Source organism: Ipomoea nil, unplaced genomic scaffold, assembly GCF_001879475.1.
Source record: "Ipomoea nil cultivar Tokyo-kokei standard unplaced genomic scaffold, Asagao_1.1 scaffold2482, whole genome shotgun sequence".
NCBI classification, from domain to species: Eukaryota; Viridiplantae; Streptophyta; class Magnoliopsida; order Solanales; family Convolvulaceae; genus Ipomoea; species Ipomoea nil.
Genome location: NW_017618910.1, coordinates 405,812 through 424,765, shown reverse-complemented (window position 1 = coordinate 424,765; position 18,954 = coordinate 405,812). Strand labels below are relative to the sequence as shown.

The 18,954-nt window shown below is 39.1% G+C and overlaps 1 long non-coding RNA gene across 1 annotated transcript; it reads right to left on the bottom strand.

The window, feature by feature from the left end:
* Positions 1-9,274: 9,274 nt before the first annotated feature.
* LOC109153399 lies at positions 9,275-9,652 on the bottom strand. The gene is made up of 3 exons (XR_002049501.1): positions 9,605-9,652; positions 9,455-9,524; positions 9,275-9,368 (listed from the first exon to the last, which is right to left on the bottom strand). It is a non-coding gene; the product is annotated as an uncharacterized LOC109153399 (long non-coding RNA).
* Between the last annotated feature and the right edge of the window lie 9,302 nt (positions 9,653-18,954).

Sequence of the window (18,954 nt, the reverse complement as noted above, 5' to 3'; positions counted from 1 at the left end):
CGTTACGTACTGACATTAGTGAAAGTCTTACTTTAGGAGTCTAGTCCATTTTTTTATTTATTTATTTATTTATTTATTTTATTTGCTAATCCATAACAAGTTCCTTGTTCTTGAGTGTGATTTTGCTTTGAATCTAAGAACTTGGCTTTTTATGCATACACGATCTCTTGGGAAAGAAGGATTATTACCTTTGAATCTTGAGATTGAGAAAAGAGCCAAGTTTCTTAGGAAACAAACTAGGATGGCACAGGTACACGAAAACCAAGCTGAAGGGAGATCAATGTCTGACTACCTTGCTCCGGATGTTGAGGAGCATGGTAGCATCAATATTCCAAATGTGGAGGCCAATAACTTTGCGATCAATCCGGCCATACTCAGCATGGCTGCGGCAGATCGATTTGGAGGGATGCCCACGGAAGATCCCAATGCTCACGCCACCAAGTTCCTACGACTTTGTGGCACTTTCAAGATAAATGGAGTCGCTCAAGATGCTGTCAGACTTAGGCTTTTTCCCTTTACACTGAAGGACAGGACTGAAGATTGGTTATCCTCACATCCAGATAACCATTTTGACACTTGGGACAAATTACATGGAGAATTTTTGAAGAAGTTCTATCCTATCTCCAAAACTCAAAGGATGAGATGGGCAATTCAAAACTTTAAGCAACTGGCAACTGAGTCCCTCACTGAGTCTTGGGAGAGATTTAAGGAATTGAAGAGGCAATGTCCACACCATGGATTTCAAAGTTGGGATTTGATGATGTCTTTCTATGAAGGATTGCTTGATAATTCTAGGATTTTGGTGGATGCTTCTTCGGGTGGTTCGTTCACGATTCTAGAGCCAACACAAGCCGAGGAACTATTGGAGAAAATTGCTATGAATGGATCTACTTGGTACACGGAGAGGTCTCCACAAAAGCTTGTAGGAGGAATTCATGATGCGGGGCAATTGGCCGATTTGTCAACAAAGTTGGATAATGTGGTCTCCTTGGTTCAAAAACTTGCCCAAATCACCATCCAAAATCACAATGTGAGTCATGTTTCTAACCCTCCTACTCTTGGTCGAGTTTTGATGTGTGAACTTTGTGGTGGTGGACACAAGTCAGGAGATTGTATCGACGAGTTAAATTCCCAAACCTCTATGGAGCAAGTTAATATGTTGGGATATAATAGGCCTCATCAACAGTCTTTCCAACCTCAAGGGACCTACCATCCTAATAATTCAAGGAACCATCCCGGCTTTTCATGGAGCAACCCAATGGGAGCTGCCAACCCTCAACACTTTGTTAATAGAGGTCCTTTGGGTTTTCAAGGTACTCAAGTTCAATCTAAATTTCCCGTTTCAGAGGCCCCACCACAATCGAATACGGAAGTATTGTTGGAAAAATTGATTATAGGTCAGTTAGAGATTACAGAAAGGATGGATAAAATGGATGCTCGCCAAAATATGGTTGAAAAGCAATTAGCAAATCAACCTTCTATATCAAGTACTAAAGTCACAGGGAAGTTGCCAGCTATGCCTGAAAATCCAAGGGAGCATGTAAATGCAATTGTTACAAGGAGTGGCAAAGTACTTGAAGAGCCACCTCTTCCAATCAAAGCATCAATTCCTAAAAAAACAGTTGAGGAGAAGATTGAAGAGATACTTGATGGTATAGAAGATGAGCCAATTACTGTGCAAAATAATCCACAAGTTCAAAAGGAAGTAGAGAAACCTGTGAGAAGGTATGTACCCCCATTGCCTTTTCCTCAAAATCTTGAAACAACAAAAGAAAGTAGGCGGAAAAAGTTTTTGGAGATTGTTGAGAGTTTGAAAGTTTCAGTTCCCTTACTTGATTTGCTTTCACATGTTCCCTCTTATGGAAAATTTTTGAAAGAGATTCTAGCTAAGAAAAAGAAATATGGGGAACGAGAGATGGTAGCTGTGGCACAAGAGTATCAAGCGTTGACCCCGGGAATTGGGAGGAATATACCTAAGCATAGAGATCCGGGGAAGTTCACAATTCCTTGTGTGATTGGAGGCCGACCTTTAAAGGGATCCCTTTGTGATTTAGGAGCCAGTGTGAGTGTTATGCCTCTTACTCTTTGTCAAGGGTTAGGGTTGGGAGAACCAAAACCAATCCAATTCACCTTAGAAATGGGGGATAGATCCATCGTAAAGCCTATTGGAATTCTTGAAGATGTCCCAGTTCGTGTGGACAAGTATTTTGTGCCTTGTGATTTTATTGTGATAGATGTCCGAAGGAACCTAGACGTTCCACTCATTTTGGGCTTCCTAGCCACTATTGGAGCAATGATTGATGCAAGGAAAGGGTCCATGATTTTTGACTTTGGGGAGGAAAAGGTGGAATTTAATGTTCTTGATGAGCCAAAAATCATTGAATGCAAGTCAATTTTGCACATCGACCCTACTCTCAAGGTGACACATGATGAGTATTTGCATTTGAAGAGTCTATGGGGTGATGAGATCAAACTCGCGGATCAACCAGGATGAGCACTCCATAACCAGGTTAGGTCGAGCTAGCGACGTTAAACTTAGCGCTTCATGGGAGGCACCCCATGTTATCTTTTATTTATTTCATATTTATTGCTTTCTAGTTTAATTTTATTGCTTTCTAGATTCGTTTTATTAAGTTTTATTGCTTTCTAGTTTGTGATTATTAGTTTTCTCTTTTCTCTTGCTCTACTTTTCTTTTATGTTGCATCAGGGACGATGCAAAGTTTTAAGTGTGAGGGGGAGGAATCATTAATTTGGGGATATTTCTAAATTTTTAAAATTTTTGCTTTTGCTTGGATGACTCATATGCTATTTTTGGTGAATAAGTCATTTGTCTTAGCATGCAGTTACAATTACTCTCTCTTGTTGGTTTGTGGTTTGTTTTAGTGGTGCTTGCTGCATCTCAATTTGTGATGGATGATTTGAGGTGTAACACATATTTGATCTATTCCCTTGCCAATAGCTTTGTTAACCACTTAATAATTGGATTAATTCTTGATCTTGTGTTTTGCATTGCTAGTGAAGGCTTATGTGAGATTCCGGTCATGGGTGTTTTGCTAGAACTTGCCTCATTACTCCCTAAGTGATGTCTAAGTTTTGCATGTTTTGAAGTGATTTAGGCCATTTTTTTGTTTAGCCATACCCTTTAAACCTGTCCCTATATATATTTTTATCCTTCGTATCCCCATTGTGCCTTTTGTTTGTTCAAATAAGTGCTAAGCACTTATCCCCTCTTTGTGATTGTTTTTTCTTTGATTTACCCCATTATTATAACCCTTAGCCCGTGGCCAAATATTTCCCTTCCACCCTTGAGAGAATGAAACTTTTATCTTTATCTTTTCCGTAAGAAGAGTTTTATGGAGTTGTGCTACGAAAAAAAAAAAAAAAAAAAAAAAAAAAAACAGCTAGTGTTACAAATGTTCAGGTGTGGAGGTCATGAAAGTTTGGATTAAAATTATCTTGCTATATCCAAAAGAAGTCCAAAGACAAAGAAAAGAATGAGAAAAAAAAAAAAAAAGATTGAAAGTTTTTGAGTTTGGATCCCCACTTTACCAAAGAGTTGCTAAGTTCTTAAAAGAAATTTGCTCCTTGGAATTATGATTATCTCATCTCTTCCAAATTTTGAAAAGTTTAGATAAATTGTGACATTCTCTCTTTTTGATTAATTTTTCCATACCACTTCTTTGTTAGCTATCACCCGTAGCCCCATTACAAGCTAAATAAAGTCCTATTTGATCTTAGCATGAATTCTTAGATTTGATCTAGGGGAGTATGAAGGGCAAGCCTATGGGATCTCATTCATGAGCCGTGTCTTGCATAATCTCAACTGAGTATTTGTCCACACTTGATCCTCACATACTTTAAATTCTTGGTGCTTGGTTATTGGCTCGGAAATGGGTCTCTTATGTGCCAAACTAATTTGATTCTTGAAGCTTGTTGTTTTGTAGCAAGTTGATTGGTGGTTTGAAAGGTTGTGCAAGAGAGAGCATGAGTAATTTGTATGTTTTGACTTGTGATTTTATTCCTTAGTTTTGCTTGAGGACAAGCAAAAGCTTAAGTGTGAGGGGGTGATGTTATCACATCTTTGCTTGTTTTTATGGTTATTTTGAATCATCACAGTAATTAAGTTCTTTAATTTTGCTTATTTAATACATGTTTTCCTTGCTATTATCATTTAATTATGGTTCGCACTTGTTTTGAATGTTTTACGGTGTTTGTTAGTGTTTCTGAACCATTTTAGGTCAAAGATATGAGTAAGGGGAGTTCAAGGATGAGTTTGGAGCAATTTTGGACAAGTCCGGGACCCAGAGGACTCGACGCGTCGAAAATTTCCAGTAGCATCAGAAAATTGAGCCAAAGAGGCTCGACGCGTCGAGAAAGTCGCGCAAGTAAAACGCAGCAATAATTTACAAAAGAAATTTGAGTGGTGTTTAAGGGCATTATTCTCCAAATCATAAGGGACATCACTAAATTCCATATTGACTGGCGCTGAATTCCAAGCAAAAATTAAAGAGGTTGGTTTCCTAATAATTAAAGTCGGCAATTTCTTTATTTAAATATAGGAATTATAATTTGAGTCCAATTTTGTACAAGATTCCTATTTCATCTCAACTTTGTACCCACTATAAAATCCCCCCTTCCTCAACCCTAATGGAGACCGAGAGAATTCAGAGATTCTGGGAGACAAGAAGGAGAGAAATCAAGAGCCACAAGTTGTCATGGAAAGCAAGAAGAAGACTAGGGAGATTTGGGAAAATCGTCTGGTTAATTCTTGTACTCTTTTGATGATTTGTAATTCTTTATTTATATTTGCTATGTATAATTTAGTCATGCTTGGCTAAATTCTTTAGAGATTCTTGGGTAAAAGTGTTTATGAACCTATGTGCCTGAGCTCTCAGTTTCTTTAATATATTATTATTTGGGTTTAATACTTGTGTTGCAATCGTGATAATATTGTTTGATGCTTGTAATTAATGGCCATAGTTACTAGCTTCATAGCCATGTTTGTGTCACCAATGGGAGTTGGGGCATATATTAGGGTACACACAATTGCACCTAATGGTTGGACCTTGGGAAAGGGGAACTTATTAGGGGAAGTTTATTCTAGATTGTTGCCAATCGGGAGATGGTAGTAATTAGGAATAATTGAATGCTGATCTTCGATCTTATTGGGTGTTTAAGCCACGGGAGTGGAAATTCACTAGGAATAGAGATTACGGGAGTAATTCGATTCCACTTTGCATTCCCACACAAATCTTAATTCCAAACTAAATATTGCAAACGATAATTGGCACTAGGAGATTAAATACTTGAATCCCATGAATCTCAACTTCTCTCTAATTGTTTTCAAAATCCTGAACCTCTATTTTATTTTATTTATTTTATGCCAATCAATCATCTAAGTAATTGTTAGGATTAGCTCTAATGAATAAGTTAGTAACTAGTGCTTGATACAACCACTTCCCTGTGGATCGATAACTCGTACTCCGAGAATTATTTGTTTGCAAATATACTACGCATCAATGTGCTTACCCCTATTTGCTGAGTCTATCCCTGATTTTAAAGCTAGAGTTCCCTAAGTATATCTCTTCCTGCTTCAAAATGATTTTCGTATATTTATGTATATATATCTACCTATATTGTATTTCAACGCGTTGGAGTGGGTTACCAGCATTATTCGCTGAACAGATATATTTGGCTTTCAGGCACAGATGAGTAGACACCGGAGCGCGCTAGAGATCCGGAGCGTAGACTAGTTAGTTTCCCTTTCGGCCTGCGTGCTATGATTATGTACTGACATTGCTTTGAGGTTGTTTAGTTAGTTTAGCCTGTGCATCTGAGCTTTCCAGCTCAGGTGTGGCATAGAACCCCGTACTCTTATGTCAATTTTAGGATTTAATGAGAATTCGCCTTTATTATATAAGCTTTAAAAAGTTTCAAAATTTCGGGGTGGTAAAGTTTGTGTGCTCAAGAAACTCCTTTTTAGACTTTTTGAAAACCTTGCAATTTCTTGACTTTTACAAACTTTACACCTTTTGGAACCTTGATGTGTTGGTTAACTGGTATTCTTGTTCTCCTTTTTGTCGCATGGTTGATTCGTTGTTACCCGTTTGTTTTGAACTCGTCGTGCCTAAGCTTCGGGGACGAAGCTTCTTCTTAGGGGGAGAGGATGTGACACCCCGTAAATCCAAACTCTAATCAAGGATTAATTAGAGAATTAATCCTAGTCTCCTTGTTAATTTATTCCTAAAAATCCTGAAAATTTAATAGTCGAAGGAGTAGAATTTGACTAGTCATTCAAGGTCAAAGGATTGTACCTTATGCTTCTTGGGTTGTGCCCTTGTTTCCTTATTCTTCCAACTTTAGTGAGGGTAGAGATGTCTTTCTACCTAAGGTTTGTGGTTCAAGCAAACCTAGCAACATCCCTTCATTTCATTCACCTACAATCTACACACAAAATCTCTAACTTCTCTCTAAAAAGGTGTAGCTTCTTCTCCAAGCTAGAATATGGGCATCCTAAATCTTGCAAGTTGTCTTCCAAGAATCCTACTTTCCTTATCTTGAGCATAGGGGAGGGTAAGATCCTTACTCTTTTGGTGTTTTTAACCTCCTTTTAGATGTCTTTTTCTAAAAATAGAATCTTTGTTGTCTTTTGGTTTGTTTATAAAGTTGGTGTGGAAGAAGAGCTTTAGGAGAGGCTTTCTAAGGGTGAGAAAGAGAAGTTTTAGGCAACAAAGGTAACCCATACTTTACAAAACCTATTTTCTTACTTATATGATGATTTCTTGGCTTATACTTGTGATTCTTGTGTTGAAATGTGAGATTTGATGCATTGTCTTGTGGTGATGCATGTTTAGAGCTTGTTCTTAGGGTTATTTTATGCCATTGCTTGGCTATTTCTTGGGTTCAAGTCATATTGTTGTTTTGTGTGAGATTTTGGGTGTTTTGGACTTGAATTTGGACTTGTTGTTGAACATCCCCGAATGGATTATTTTGGAGTAAAGGTGTACCCGCGGGCGGAACGGCGGGCAGAGGCCTACCCGCCGCCCCACCCGCGGGGTACGTGGTCCATCGTGGGTTGGTACCCACGGGCGGAACCATGGGTGGTTGTCCACCCGTGGCCCCACCTGCGTGGAACGTGTATGGATTGTGAGTCTTCTTTATGTTTCGTATGTCTAGAACGGTATGTTAGGAATCCATGTAGGATTTGGTGTCTTGAATCGTGCTAGGAGTCCAACTTTGTGATTCATTGGGCTAATGTGAGTCTTGGATGTTCTTTGGAACTACTTTTGGTTTACCCATTTGATAAGCATGCTAGTTTGATGTTGAAATTCTAGTGTGTGCGGTTTGTTCTTTCCTATTGAGATTGGCAACTTGTGTTGACCATCGTTTTGTGTCGGATTGTGATCCTTCGTTGTTGAGTATGGTTTCATATCTTTGTTGTGATCCATTGATTGATTCCTATGATGTGAACGTATGTAATCGTTGTACCCTTTGATTGATGCTTGATTAAGGTTATTGTTGAACCTTAGTCTTCTTGGTAATGATGATGACTTGTGTGATTATAATTGAAATTGGTGGTGTGTTAATTGAGCAAAGGCTCATATGTTGGAGGTTGTGTGATTGAAATTAATGGTACCTTCGTGTACTGAGAGTTCGGCGGTGAATAGGAGATGTTGGAGGGGGGACGACGGTCCTCGGAGGCATAAGGTTAAACTCAGAAGTACATGGTGGCACTAGGAGGTAATGGTTGGAACCGAAATAAGGCCGGGAGTAGCCATAAGGTTGGAACAGGGCATAAGGTTGGAACTATGATACTTGTGACATGTAGTTGTCACTGTGGCATGTAGTTGCCAATGTGTGAATGTGAATTCTTTGCTAATGAGCATGTCTTGATGTATTCTACTTTATGATCAGTAGAATGCATCTTGTGTTGTTTTGTCTTTCATGATGCTTGTCTTGTTAATGTCGTAAGGATGTTGATTTCCTTTCCTTTTCAGAGTGTGAATGATTCCTTGAAGTTTACTTCTCTCTTGGCTTTTGAAATGATATATACCGTATTCCGTTTCGAAAATGGTTTTGACTTATACTTATCTATACATGCTATTTAACGCGTATTGATGGGTTACCAGCAATATTCGCTGACCGGGTGTCATCCCCATGTTATGTTTTCCTTGTTCTACAAGTTTTGAGTAGAGACCCGAGAGCGCTAGACTTGGAGCGTTAGATAGCTTTGTCCCTTGTCTAGACGTTGTGTTTTAGATGGCCTGTGAGCCTTTTGAGCGGCCTGTGTGCCTTCTCTTTAAACTATGTTGATTGGTTTAGTTTTCCCGCATGTGCATCTTTAGTATTTAAGATGTGGCATAATGCCCCCGTACACTACTACACAGCAGGCTTTTAACGTCGGTTAAATAGAGCTTTTAATGTCGGCTATGTTCCGTAGTTGTTCAGGGCGACGTTGTAAATATTATCTATAACGTCGGCTATTTATATAGCCGACGTTATATATTATTTTTTTTTTTAAAAAATAAAGTTTACAACGTCGGCTAATAGCATTTAACCGACGTTGTATAGTATTTTAAAAAATAATTAAAATACTTACAACGTTGGCTAAATGCTATTAGCCGACGTTGTAGGTATTTTAAATTTTATAAAATACCTACAACGTCGGTTATTAGCATTTAGCCGACGTTGTAAGTATTTTAATTATTTTTAAAATACGATACAACGCCGGGTAAACGCTATTAGCCGACGTTGTAAACGTTACTTATTTTTTAAAAAACATATTCAACGTCGGTTGTTACTTAATAGCCGACGTTGTATGTTTTTTTTTTAATGGCAGTTTATTTATCCATTTATACCCAAAAACCTGCTCAAATCTACTCACAACCACAACCACAACCTAAACCTGCTCAATTTCTCACAACCACAACCAAAACCTGCTCAATTATTGCACCACAACCACAACAAAATATGTAGAATCTAATATTTATAATGAAACAAGTAATAAAAGTAATAAATCTCACAATTCGATACTAATTAATAATACAAGTTAACATTATCAAAAGTTAATATCAATTTGTTCAATTTACATACTTAACCATACATCAACAAAGAAGTCAGCCCATACATCTCTTACTTGATCAATTTCTTGTTGAGTGTAGCTCGATCTACCAACTCTCTCAACAATCTACAAAGTTGATAATTATTAAATAATTAGTAAGCTAGCATTTTTAAAATTAGAAAAAGAAAGGTATTATATTAAATTACATGTCTTATCCATTCCCGCACATGCTTCTTTGGAAAGAATTTCAAGCATGTATTTCATCACATAATATCCACATGTCGTACTTCCAACTTGTTGAACACACTACATTTGAATTAAATTACATTTAAAATTTTATTTAATAAAAACAATAAAATATATGTAGTTTTACAAATGTATAAAATACTTACCAAAACCTTAGTCCATTTTGGTGAACGAGTTGATCCATTGCTTCTCAACAACTTTGCTGAATTGACACACCTAAAATTATAAGAGATTAGTTTACATAAATACTTTATACTTTATTAATTATACATATTAATACTTATAAGTTCACATACTTTTCAACAATATCTTTGATGTCATCACGTGGCTGGCCTCCAATTGAATCGAACCAATAGATTTCATTAAGTTGAGGAAAAATTGCCATCAACATCCAATGATCACTACAAATCAATAATGTATTAGTTGTAAGTAAATATAATATATAATAAAAGTGTATTATATATAAGTTATTTTATTTTAAACAATTAAAACTTACTTTAAAATATATGGCGCTAGATATCATTGTTTTTTGACATATTGCATGGTGACGTTGATATACCCTGTCTGTTCATCTATAGTATTTGAAACTGGTTGAATGAAATGCGGATCTAAGAAGCCATATGTGGTCTTTGATGCCAATTCAAATTTGTCACAAAGACCACTATTCAAAAATACAATCAATCATATATATTAGTAATATAATAAATGAATGAAAAATATTATATAAACAAATATAAGTAAAGAACTTAATTATTACCTTATAAAGAACTGCAATATGGAAACATCTAACGTCTCCATCCTTAAGAAACGCATAATCTCCAACGGGTCAAGTTGTAAGGGATAGTCAACATCGCCCACAATACCACGCTCCATCTTTATCACAACATTTTCATCAAGTTTGCGAATAATTTTATATACCTTTAGACATCGAGGACTCAAAGAAGTCGGATCAGCTATATTCAGATCAGCAAATGGTCGTTGCACACTGGAATCATAAGTCATTTGTACCTGTTCAATATAACTAACAATTACTATTTTTAAAAAGTAAATTAAACACTATTTTAAAATCCAAAATTTTTTAATATACATACCTCATCACCTTCGGTATACAACTCAACCAACTTCTTTGGCCAAATAATAAAGTTGTGCAATGCATCCCTTAATAGTTGAACCTCATCGATAGGGAAGGGTACCCTTGCACTTGACACGAGAATTTCAGTCACAGTGACCTTCACTTGATCCGCATGTATTTGTATCTCGTGAACCCTTTCGGCCTTGTAAACTATCCCACGTGCAACTTTACGTCTAATGGGATCTTCCAAAAACAATTCACATCCGGCTCCTAACTGCATGAATTCATATTAAGAAATAGGTAAAATGTTTTTAATACATAATAAGATTAGTTATAAATGATTACTTACGGCCGGTAAATCAGCAAAAGGGTCTGGAGAGCTTGCTTTTTCACTTTGACCATGTGGTTGGACAGCTACACGCATGTCTTCCTCCTGCCTTGATGGTACAGGTTGAGCCGCTGGAGTCCTCATACTACTAATTTCATCCCTCATCTCTCGAATGGCTGCTTGCAAGGATGTTTTATATTCCTCTCGGGCAACCGCTAACGCCTCAGCAACTGCTGTCTTAATCATATCTTTCACTTGTGGTGTAGACTGGCTTTGACGACGTTTTGCATGACCAAAGTAGCTTTTTAAGCCATGTGCTCTACCCATGGCTCTAACACGTCCGCAATGCTCATCTGTACCTATGGCACTAGACAATATATCTTGTGTACCGGACTCAACAAACTCTCCTTGAGAAGCTTGCAATGATAGCAAATCCTAATATATAAACACAATATTTAATAATGATTACTAGCTATCTTAATAATGTAGAAAATTTTAACATTTTACTTACAATCTTTTCCATGACCATTCTAGTCGCTTCGTTGTTGATATTTCCTGATTTGTCAATTCTTGCCCTCTTCCACTTTTCATGTCTAGCTGGCGGAGATGGAGGAACAACTACTGACGATGGATCTGATCTTGCAGCTTCTTCTTGTTCTTTCATCTTCTCATCCATCATAATCTTCTCCAATCTCTTATAGCATCTTCGGGCTAAATGATGTGGATGAACATTCTTACTCCGTATTTCTTGATGTTTCTTTCTTGATTCCTACACAAAAAGAAAACATTAAGTAAAAATATATATCTTTAATATATTTGAGTTAATAAATAATTGACAGAAAAATTATAATATATACCTCAAACTCTACAGTTTTACGCCGCTCCACGTACGTTTTCCATGTATTTGGATCAACAAATGTGTATTTTTTACATGGAGTATTCTTTATTGGGTCTTCATTATGGAATATGTATCTCTGTTCAATCTAGCTTTAAAATCTCTCCACCGTTCACCCGCATATGACATCAAAAAATCCTTCAGATCCGCATCATCAGTGGGGAAATCATAAACGCTCTGCAAGACAAGATTACTTATTAGAAACAAATTAAATACAATTAATTCAATAGTTTTATAAATAAGTTGCATACCGTGATATTATCCCACACCAACGCTTTACTCTCTTCTAGGACCGCTTTCCAATCTTTATATGTGATTGGAACTTTGCTCCGTGCAATCAACGCAAAGTAACTTCTGAATTGGGCGCTCTCTGGCCCAACAGCTTCGTGTTTCCTATTAAATTGAACCACCAATTTTGTGTCACCACGCCCAGAAATTAATTTTGTCATAACGGTTGTAACACCCCGTGTTACGATCCCTAAACCCCAAATTAATTAAATTAAGTACTCATCCCAAAAGGGGAGTTAAAATCTACTAACTAGCTAAAAGGGGGTCCACCATGGTCCATGGGCCTTTACCCCTAAAGCCAACCCCTTAGTCCTATAAGAAATAGAATTAGTAAACCCATGCCACCTAGACCCTAATTAGGACTCTTAGTTATATAAATAGAGGCATAGGAGGCACCTAGAATTCACACCACAAATAATCTCTCACCACACAAGAAGTTCCAAGAATTTCTTTAGGAGAAATCAAGAAAGGAGAAATCTTAAAGAAAGACCCTTCATAGCCAAGGAAATTAATTAAGGCTAAGAGGTAACCCATGTCTCAACAAAACCTATTTTCTTCGCTATAATCTCTTTCCTTGGCCTCCCTCTATATTCTTGTGTCTTGATTGAATTCTTCTATGATAATTATATGTTCTTGATGATTGATAAGATGACTTATATGCTTTCTTGAGAATCTTGATGACCTAGATGTTAAAAAGATATTCTTGATTATGATATGATGATTCTTAACGAATCTTGATATTTTCTTGATGTTAAGAAACAAATATGTACTTGATGATTTGGGTGGGATTAGAGCCCTAGGATGGATTGGGAATTTGCATTGAAGATGTTCTTGATTTATATTTGGGTGGGAATTCGCATGATCGGGTGTTGTTTATATTTAGAAGCTGTAATAGGATGAGTCCTACATGATTCCTGCTTTTGATCCGTTAATTGCTTATGCGATGTCGTTATTTGCGTTTAAAAGTGTCCAAGCATGGTTTCGGGTCCCACGAAGGATCCCGGGACGAAATTGTGATAAATGAGTCAGTGGGGGGTAGGTGGGGGTGGGGGAACCCACCACCTACCCGCTGCCCAAAGAGGCGTTGCCCGGCAGCGGGCAGCCGGCAACCGGCTACCCGCTGCCCGGAACAGCGCCCACCGGCGGGCAGCCGGCGGGTGTGTAACACCCCGTGTTACGGCCCCTAAAACCATTTAATTAATTAATCAATAGCCCAAGAGAAAGAATAAATCATAATGATTAATTAGGGAAAAAGGCCCACCATAGTCCATGGGCCCTCATGTATAAACCCAACCCCTAAACCCAATCCTTAGTTCCAAAAGGAATAGAATTAGCAAGCCTATAATATTAGTTCCTAATTAGGACTCCTAAATATATAAATAGGGGACTTAGGAGGCACCTAGAACTTCCCACAAAAATAACGCCCCACCACCCCAAAAGAGCTCCAAGAATCCCCTTAGGAGAAATCAAGAAAGCAAGGAAGCTTAAAGAAATATCCTTCATAGCCAAGGAATTGATTAAGGCTAAGAGGTAACCCATGTCTCAACAAAACCTATTTTTATAGTTATGATTTCCCCTTAGGGTTTCCCCTTATTATTGTGTTTTGATGATTGGTAGTGATTATTATTGATGTTGATGTGATGATCCCATGAGGGATCTTGATAATCTTGATATTGGGAGATTCTTGATAATTATGGTGTTCTTGATGACTATATGGGGATCTTGATAATTATATGGAATTCTTGATGATTATATGATGTTCTTGATGGTTGGAAGTTATTCTTGATGCTTATGTGTTATTCTTACCGAATCTTGTAATTATATGGCAAATCGTATTCCTGTTGATATGAAAGTGATTAGAACCCTAGGTTGTATCGTATGATTTATCGGGAGGGGAAATCGCATGTTTGGGTGTTGATTATGTTTAGAAAAGCATGATAGGTTATGTGCCGTTCGTTAATTATCTACGAGTTGTCGTTAATTGCGTTGAAAAGTGTCTAAGCATGGTTTCGGGTTCCACAACGGTTCCCGGGGCGAAAAGTGATGAAAAGAGTCAGTGGGGGGTAGGTGGGGGGTAGGGGACCCGCCACCTACCCATGGCCGTAAAACACCGCCCGGCAGCGGGTGGCCGGCGGGCGGGCAGCTGCCCGCCGGCGACCCGCTGCCCGGAACAGTAGAATCCGGCGGGCAGCCGGCGGGTGGCCCCCACCCACCGGCTACCCGCTGGAAAATTGTCCCACCCGGGACCCCGGCTTCCCCGTTTGATGTTCCCCGTTCCCCGTGGTGTCCCAACGGACTCCGTTTATCGTGCCTATGTCTAGTTTGATGTTTCGGGTACCGTTCGTAGGTTTATGAGTCTATTATATTGCATGCTAGTTGAATTGGTATCCCGTTGACCTAGGTGGAAGAAGTATGAACCCCTTAGGACTATTCTTAGTAAGTGATGGATCACGCATAGGTTTTGTTATACGTTTTCTCCCCCTTCCTAATGTGTAATGTGGGTTGCATGTGCTTGCTATGTGTTATGTGTGTGCTACCCCAATTCGGTTGCGATCGGATTGGTTATCCTGAGCTGCGGTTCAGAAGCTGGCTGCGGTCAGATTGATACTCTTGGGCTGCGGTCCACCGTTTGGTTGCGATCAAACGTTTCTATACGAGCTGCGGTTCGTCCTCTTTCCTGGCTGCGGTCAGATGACATTCTCTTGGGCTGCGGTCCACTGTTTGGTTGCGATCAAACACTATGATGAGCTGCGATTCATCGGTCGGTTGCGATCGACCCCTCCGTGTTGCGATACGGGGCAGGGTGCTGCGGGGCCGTGTCAGAGCTATATGCGCTGACCCTCATGTATGGGCATGCGATTGGTCCTGTGGCGCCAACAAAGTGTGTTATGTGTTGTGACATGGACGCGTTGTGATTACGAGTGTCTTGGGGGATGTGACTATGGGATTTATATTGGGGATTGTTCATGTTGGGTTATGATCATTGTTTATGCTTTGCCTTATCTGCCTTATCTGTTGTGAACTGCATATGCTCGTTATAACTGTGCTTGTGTCTAGCCTTATCTGTCGAGTCATTCCCGGTTTTAAAGCTAGTGTTCGTAGGATATATCTTCATGCTCAAAATGGTTTTCGTATATCTATATATATCTCTATATGTATTGTATTTCAACGCGTTGGAGTGGGTTACCAGCATCTCTCGCTGAACAGATATATTTGGCTTTCAGGCACAGAGGACTAGAGCACTGGAGCGCGCTAGAACTGGAGCGTAGAAGTAGAGTAGTTTCCCTATCGGCCTGCGTGCCATATTATGCATTGTGTTTCAATGGATATTAGTTAGACAGCCTGTGCACCTGGGTTCTCTAGCCCAGGTGTGGCATAGCACCCCGTACACTTATGATATACTTTGGGATGTAATGAGATATTACCTTTATTATATAAGCTTAAAATGTCTTGAAAATCTGGGGTGTTACAGGGTGACCCCCACCCACCGGCTACCCACTGGTCCACACCCCACCCCGGCTCCCCGGCTTCCCCGTTTGATGTTCCCCGTCCCCCATGGTGTCCCAACGGACCCCATTTGTCGTGCCTGAGTCTAGTTTGGAATTTCGGGTACCATTCGTAGGTTAAACGAGTCTTAGGAATTGCATGCTAGTTGAATTGGTAACCCGTGGACCTAGGTGGAAGTTATATGAGCCCTTAGGAACTATTCTTAGTGTGTGAATGATCACATGTAAGCTTAATTATATGTCTCCCCCTTCCCTATGTGAATTATGTGTTATTATGTGCTATTGTGTGTTACGTGATGCATGACCCCAACTTAGTTAAGACCAATTGGGCTATACGGGCAGTTGAATGGGCTGAGAACCATCCCAACTGTTAACCAGACCGGTTAAGATCGGTCAGGGATATTGATATGATATAGGACTGAGGTCCATTATACGGGCAGTTGAATGGGTTGAGAACCATCCCAACTGTTAACCAGGCTGGTAGAGATCGGTCAGGTATATAAAGATTATGTATAGGACTGAAGGTCCACATGGGCCTCGGTGATATGACCCACCGACCGGGATGCGCCAGGCGGTATGGGGCCAACAAGCCGAGGAAGGTTGTAGTCCACCGATCTGAGTAATCAGGCGGTGTGTAGGGCTACGACTGGCTGCGACCCACCGAGTGGTGGGACATCGGTATGTAGGACCGTAGTCTCCGAGGATCTTTGCCCACCGACTGAGTTTAGCTCAACGATGTGTCGGGCTTGATCCGCTACGGCCCGCCGATTGTGCGCACCAACGGTGTGTAGGGTCGTAAGTCCCCACTTGTAAAGGGGATCGCGGTCCACCGACTGGGCGTGTCAGCGGTGTGTCGGATCGTGGTCCGACGTTGAGTTCGTCAGCGGTTCTCCAAGGGTTGGTTGCGATCAACTCCCCTCGTACTGCGATACTGAGGTAGGGTGCTGCGGGGCCGTGTTAATGCTATAAGCATTAACCCTCATGTTTGGGGCATGTGATTGCTCCCGTGGCGTCATCGATGATTATGTGATATGAATGATGATTGGATGATAATGTGGATTGGAATTGAGAAGTGGCCTATGACCGTAAATGCGTATTCCTTATGATGTCATTATTGTTATCTGATGTGTTTATCCCTATTTGCTGAGTCTATTCCTGGTTTTAAAACTAGTGTCTCTTAAGTATATATCTTCCTGCTTCGAAATGATTTTTGTATATATATATATATATATATATATATATATATATATATATATATATATATACTATATATACTATATTTCAACGCGTTGGAGTGGGTTACCAGCATCTCTCGCTGAACAGATATATTTGACTTTCAGGCACAGAGGTGTAGACACTGGAACGCGCTAGAGACTTGGAGCGTAGAGTAGATAGTTTCCCTTCCGGCCTGCGTGCCATGCTTATGAAATTACATTATTGAGGATATTAGTTAGTTAGCCTGTGCACCTGAGTTCTCTAACTCAGGTGTGGCATAGCACCCCGTACTCTTTTATATTACGTTTTGGGATTTAATGAGAATCTACCTTTATTATATAAGTCTTAAAAATTGAAAAATTTCGGGGTGTTATAGTTGGTATCAGAGCCTAAGTTTGACCCTAGGATAAGACTCTTAAGACCAAGACCCTAGGACAATAGGCCTAAAACATTAAAAGTTCAGTAGGATAGGATTTAGGGAATCATAGGACGCGCGGTGAGATTGTGAGCCCACCATACCCCTCATTAATTTAAAAAGGACTCCCCTTTCGCTTATCACACCAAGGTAAGGGTACAACGCTCTAACTCAAACATTACTATGAACATTGGCTCTATAGATCAACATCATGGCACCTACCAGAAGACAATCATGGACTCCGGAACCCGCTACACAAGATCCCCTGGCTCAAACCCTACAACAACTAACCCAAGTCGCCCAAGCACTCAGCGACATAGCTCTCCGCAACAACCGACCACCACCACCACCAAATGCAAACTCGGAAATCGCCCGACAAGTTTCAAACCACAGGCCACCCACTTTCTCAAGAGAAGAATATCCCGCCATTCTTGAGGAATGGATTCGGACCTTCGACAAAATCCTGGAGCTAGTAGAATGTCCAGAGGAACGTCGCGTAGAGGTAGCCTCATTCTACTTCGGACACGAGGCAGACCTTTGGTGGATCCACGAGGGACCCACTTACAGACGAGAACCAGGATTCAACTGGGAAAGTCTGAAAACACGACTACGAGAACGATTCTACCCAGCCCACATAAAAGCATCTACTTATTTAATTTCGAGCACCTCTCAAAGTGGAGAGAATTTAAAGTTTTAAATTTTCATTTCTTACAACGACATGGATAATGACAAATGACATTTAAATATGCAGAGTAGAAAATTAGTATAGGATCAAGCACTTATTAATACGTCAAAAGTTATAGTTAGTAGTGAATGTACAACTTTATTTTCTTATACTTGTGTAGCACAATCAACACCAAGGTTAGATAGCAGCTAAACTCGGCTCTCTAAGTCACAGTCTAACAATTCCCTCTCAACACCTACCAACCTCAATTGCACAATATGTTATCTGGCTCTAATACCAATTGTAGGATCAAACGCTTACAACTACACCAAAATTTATAGCTAGTAGCGAATACGAAACTTTATTTCATTATACTTGCATAGCAGTCAGCGCCACAGTTCAATGATATGATGTTGAACTCGGTATAGTTGTGACACAACGTGCAAAGTAGATGCTTCCAATGATACACTCGCAGATATCCACACTTATAAATTCCTAAATAGTATACGAGCTTCTGGTGTTCCAAATCTTTCATTAACATTGAAGGTTGGGTCACCCGTGATGTTAATGAGAAATATTGACCACACTCTTAGCCTCTGCAGTGGTACTTGGCTGGTTGTAACGAAATTATCCGACCATGTTATAGAAGCATGCATATTGGCAGGGAGCAATGTTTCCACCAAAATACTAATAGCCAGGATGACTATCACCCCATCAGACACAAGACTGTCTTTCAAGTTCAACAAAGACAATTTTCGTTGATGCTTTCTTAAGCAATGACCATCAACAAAAGACTCACAAATGTTGACTTGCTATTTAAGAAACCAATTTTTGTTCATGATCAATTATATGTCACTACATCAAGAGTGAGTAATCCAGACGGGCTCAAAATCTTAATTTGTGATAAATCCGGGAAAAAAAATGTAATTCTACTACTAATACAGTTTACAAAGAATTTTATTTTTATAATTTGTAATTTATATTTTCAATAATAACATACAAATCAAACATTAAGTTTTGTTAGTAATTGCAAATGTTTTTTAAACTATATCATATTATTCTCTTTCTTTTATTATAAATATTATAACAGTACTTAATTTATATAAATTTAGATCGTGCATCGCACGGAAGAATTGCTAGTATAATCTAAAAGTTGAGAGTATAATTTGATATCTTTTCCATTTTTGTCTATATTCAATTATGAAATCAATCTTCTTTGTTTGCTTGTTTTCTTTAAAAAAAATGTTTATAATTTAAGATTAA